We start from the raw sequence: 6,000 nt of genomic DNA on the forward strand, positions 1-6,000 counted from the left end.
TCTAACAGACTGTCTATGCAAACAGGATCCATCATTCTGCTGCACATGAGAAACACACTTCAGTGACAAAGACAGCACCACCTAAGACTAAAAGACTAGGAAAAAGTTTTCCAATCAAATGATTCCAAGAACCAAGCTGGAATTGCTGTTCTAATGTCTGATAAAATAGACTTTCAACAGAAAGTCATCAAAATAGATGGGGAAGGACACTTCATATTCATTAAAGGAAAAATCCACCAAAAGGAAGTTTCAATTCTGAACATCTATGCCTCAAATGCAAGGGAACCCACATTTGTAAAAGAAACTTTACTAAATCTCAAAACACACATTAAACCTCACACATTAATATTGGGAGTCTTCAATACTCTTGTCAATGGACAAGTTATTGAAACAGAAACTAAACAGAAATGCAGTGAAACTAACAGAGTTATGAATCAAATGGATTTACGAAATATCTATAGAACGTTTCACTCCCACCCCCAAAAGAGAATATACCTTCTTAGAACCTCATGGAACCCTCTCCAAAATTGACCATATAATTAGACACAAAACAAGACTCAACAGATACAAAAACATTGAAATAACCCCATGCATTCTATCAGATCACCACAGATTAAGGTTGGACTTCAATAACAATAAAACCAACACAAAGCCCATATACTCATAGAAAGTGAAAAACTATCTTCTCAATGATAACTCGAATAGGGAAGAAATAAGAAAGAGATAATTTAATGAAAATGAAGACACAATATACCCAAACTTATGGGACACAGTAAAAGCAGTGTTAAGAGGAAAATTCATAGCACTAAGTGCCCTCATAAAGAAACTGGAAAAATCCCATGCAACCAACTTAACAGCACAACTGAAAGCTCCAAAACAGAAAGAAACAAACATATCCAAGAGGAGTAGAGAGCAGAAAATAGTCAAACTCAGGGCTGAAACCAACCAGTTAGAAACAAAGAGAATGTACTGGCTAGTTTTGTGTGTCAACCTGACATAAGCTGGAGTTATCACAGAGAAAGGAGCCTCAGTTGAAGAAATGCCTTCATGAGATCCAGCTGTAAGGCATTTTAATAATTTGTGATCAAGGATGGAGGACCCAGCCCACTGTTGGTGGTGCCATCCCTGGGCTGGTGGTCTTGGGTTATATAAGAGAGAAAGCTGAGCAAGACAGGGGAAGCAAGCCAGTAAGTAACATCCCTTTATGACCTCTGCATCAGCTCCTGCTTCCTGATCTGCTCGAATTCCAGTACTGACTTCCTTTAGTGATGAACAGCAATGTGGAAGTAAGCTGAATAAACCCTTTCTTCCCCAACTTGCTTTTTAATCATGATATTTGTGCAGGAATAGAAACCCCGACGGAGACAGAGAATAATACAAAGAATCAACAAAACCGAGAGCTGGTTCTTTGAGAAAGTCAACAAGGTAGATAAACTCTTAACCAAACTAGCTAAAGGGCACAGAGACAGTATCTAAATTAACAAAATCCGAAATGAAAATGGAGAGATAACAACAGAAACTGAGGAAATTAAAAAAAAAAACCCATCAGATCCTACTACAAAAGCCTATACTTAACAAAACTGGAAAATGTATATGGAATGGATCATTTTCTAATCACATATCTAAAGTTAAATCAAGATCAAGTAAACTATCTTATCATTTCCATTACCCCTTAAGAAATAGAAGTAGTCATTAAAGATCTTCCAACCAAAAACAAACAAACAAAAACAAAAACCAAAAACAAAGAAACCACCACCACCACCACCACCACCACCACCACCACAACAACAACAAAACAAACCAGGAGCAGATGGGTTTATTGAAGAATTCTACCAGACCTTGAAAGATGAGCTAATACCAATTCTCCACAAACTATTCTACAAAATAGAAACAGTAGGGGCATTGCTTAATTTATTCTATGAAACCACAGTTACTTTGATTCCTAAACCACACAAAGACCCAACAAAGAAAGAAAATTTCAGGCCAATTTCACTTATAAATATCGATGCAAAAATATTCACCAAAATTCTCATAAAATGAATCCAAGATCACATCAAAGGTATCATTCACCAAGATGAAGAAGGCTTCATCCCAGGGATGCAGGGATGTTTCAATATGTGAAAAAATCTATCAACAATATTAAGCATATAAACAAACTGAAAGAAAAAAATCCACATGATCATCTCATTAGATGATGAAAAATCCTTTGACAAAATACACCACTGCTTCATGTTAAACATCTTGGAGAGATCAGGAATTCATGGCACATACCTCAACATAATCCAAACAATATATAGCAAACCAACAGCCAGTATCAAATTAAGAGAAACTGCAATAGTCCCACTAAAATCCAGAGATCCAAGATATGGTTACCCACTTTCTCCCTATCTATTCAATCCAGTACTTGAAGTCCTAGCTAGTGCAATTAGACAACAACATGAGATCAAGGGGATACAAATTGGAAAGGAAGTCAAAATATCACTATTTGCAGATGATATGATAGTATATATAAGTGACCCCAAAAATTCAACTAGAGAACTCCTACAGATGAGAAACAACTTCAGCAGTGGCTGGATATAAAATTAACTCAAACAAATCAGTATTCTTCCTTTATACAGATGGTAAACAGGCTGAGGAAGAAATTAGGGAAATAGCACCTTTCACAAGAACCACAAAGAGCATAAAATATCTTTGTGTAACTCTTACCAAGCAAGTGAAAGATCTGTATGACAAGCACTTCAAATCCCCAAAGAAAGAGATCAAACAAGACCTGAGAAGATGGAAAAATCTCCCATGTTCATGGATTGGTAGGATTAATATAGTGAAAACACCCATTTTACCAAAAGCAATCTCCAGATTCAATGTAATCCCAATCAAAGTTCCAACACAATTCTTCACAGACATGGAAAGAACAGTCCTCAATTTCATATAAAAAACAAAAACCAGAACTCCCCCTAGATATCCAAAACATTTCTCAACAATAAAGGATCTTCTTGTGGATCATCATCCCTGATCTCAAACTGTACTACAAAGCAATAATAATGAACAGAGCATGGTATTGGTACAGAGACAGACAGGTTGATCAATAGAATAGACTCAAAGACCTAGAAAGAAATAAACCCACACATTTATGGACACTCAATCTTTGACAAAGAAAGTGAAAAAAATACAGTGGAAAAAGAAATGTTCTTCAATAAATGGTGCTGGTCTAACTAGTGGTCTGCATGTAGAAGAATGAAAATAAACCCATATTTCTCACCTTGCACAAAGCTCAAGTCCAAGAGGACCAAGAAATGCAACATAAAATCAGATACACTCAATCTAATAGAAGTGGAAAATAGCCTCAAATTCACTGGGACAGGGGGAAATTTCTGGAACAGAATACTAATGGCCCAGGCTCTAACATCAGCAATTGATGAATGGGACCTCATGAAACTGAAATGCTTCTGTAAAGTAAAGGACTGAGTCAATAGGACAAGTCGGTAATCTACAAATTGGGAAAAAATCTTCACTATCCCTACATCCAATAGAGTGCTAATATACAAAATATATAAAGAACTCAAGAAGTTAATCTCTACAAAACCAAATAACCCAATTAAAAATGTGGAGACTAGAGCTAAACAATTCTTGACAGAAGAATCTTGAATGGCCGAGATTCACATAAAGGATTGTTCAAAGTCCTTAGTGGTCAGAGAAATGCAAATCAAAGTGACCCTCACCTCATACCAATCAGAATGGCTAAGATTAAAAACTCAAGTGACAGCACATGCTGGTGAAGATATGGAGAAAGAAACACTTCTTTATTGCTGGTGGAATTGCAAACTGGCACAACTACTCTGGAAATCAATCCAGAGGTTCCTCAGAAAATTGGAAACAGTTCTACCTGAAGACTCAGCTATACCACTCTTAGGCATATACCCAAAAGATGCCCCATTACACCATAAGGATGTGTGCTCCACTGTGTTCATAGCAGCCTTATTTGTAATAGCTAGAAGCTGAAAACAATCTAGATGTTCCTCAAGAATATGTGGATACAGAATATATGGTTCCTTTACACATTGGAATATATTGGAATATTTCTCAGCTATTAAAACAAGGACATCATGAATTTTGCAGGCAAATGGATGGGACAAGAAAATATCATCATGAGTGTTATAATCCAGACCCAAAAGTATATGCTAGGTATGTACTCACTGATACATTGATATTGGCTAATAAGTACAGAAAACCCAGGATACAACCCACAGGCCATAAGAAGTGTAACAAACAAAAAGACCCAAGTGAGGGTGCTCCAATCCCCCTTAGAAGAGGGAAGATAATAATAAAGGGAGGCAGGGGGAGGGAGAAACTTGGGTGGGAGAGGGAAGGGGGAGGGGAAAAGGATCAAGTATGGAGGGGAATAGGAAGAAGCCTAGAGGGCCAGGAGAATGAATAGAAATATGCAGCCTTTTCTGTAAGGCAAAGGACACTGTTGTTAGGACAAAATGGCACAATAGATTGGGAAGAGATTACCAATCCTACAACTGATAGAGGCCTTATATCCAAAATATACAAAGAACTCACGAGGTTAGGATACAGGGAGACAAATAACCCTATTAAAAATGGGGTTCAGAGCTAAACAAAGAATTCACAGCTGAGGAATGTCGAATGGCTGAGAAGCACCTAAAGAAATGTTCAACATCTTTAGTCATAAGGGAAATGCAAATCAAAACAACCCTAAGATTCTACCTCACACAAGTCAGAATGGCTAAGATCAAAAACTCAGGCAACAGCAGATACTGGTGAGGATGTGGAGAAAGAGGAACACTCCTGCATTGTGGGATTGCAGACTGGTACAACCATTCTGGAAATCAGTCTGGAGGTTCCTCAGAAAATTGGACATTGCACTACCTGAGAACTCAGATATACCTCTCTTGGCATATACCCAAAAGATGCTCCAACATATAACAAAGACATATGCTCCACTATGTTCATAGCAGCCTTATTTATAATAGCCAGAAGCTGGAAAGAACCCAGATGCCCTTCAACAGAGGAATGGATACAGAAAATGTGGGACATCTGCACAATGGAATACTACTCAGCTATCAAAAACAATGACTTTATGAAATTCATAGGCAAATGGATGGAACTGGAAAATATCATCCTGAGTGAGGTAACCCAATCACAGAAAAACACACATGGTATGCACTCACTGATAAGTGGCTATTAGCCCAAATGCTTGAATTACCCTAGGTGCACCCAACACATGAAACTCAAGACGGATGACCAAAATGTGAATGCTTCACTCCTTCTTTAAAAGGGAACAAGAATACCCTTGGCAGGGAATAAGGAGGCAAAATTTAGAACAGAGGCAGAAGGAACACCCATTCAGAGTCTGCTGCACATGTGGCCCATACACATATAGCCACCAAACTAGATAAGGTTGATGAAGCAAAGAAGTGCAGGTTGTCAGGAACTGGATGTAGATCTCTCCTGAGAGACACACCCAGAATACAGCACATGCATAGGCAAATGCCAGCAGCAAACCACTGAACTGAGAATGGGACCCCTGTGTAGGATCAGAGAAAGGACTGGAAGAGCTTGAAGGGGCTCGAGACCCCATATGAACAACAATGCCAACAACCAGAGCTTCCAGGGACTAAGCCACTACCCAAAGACTATACATGGACTGACCCTGGGCTCCAACTGCATAGGTAGCAATGAATAGACTAGTAAGTGCACCAGTGGAAGGGGAAGCCCTTGGTCCTGCCAAAATGGAACCCCCAGTGAACGGGATTGTTGGGGGGACGGTGGTAATGGGGGGAGGATGGGGAGGGGAACACCAATATAGAAGGGAAGAGGGAGGTGTTAGGGGGATGTTGGCCTGGAAACTGGGAAGGGAATAACAATTGAAATATAAATAAGAAATACCCAATTTAATAAAGATGGAGAAAAAAAAAAGAAATATGCAGCCTTGGGGGGAAGAGGTGTGTAGACTCTCTAGAAAGTACCAGATACCTG

This window comes from Rattus norvegicus, chromosome 2 (genome assembly GCF_021556685.1).
Source record: "Rattus norvegicus strain SHRSP/BbbUtx chromosome 2, alternate assembly SHRSP_T2T, whole genome shotgun sequence".
In the NCBI taxonomy this organism is placed as follows: Eukaryota; Metazoa; Chordata; class Mammalia; order Rodentia; family Muridae; genus Rattus; species Rattus norvegicus.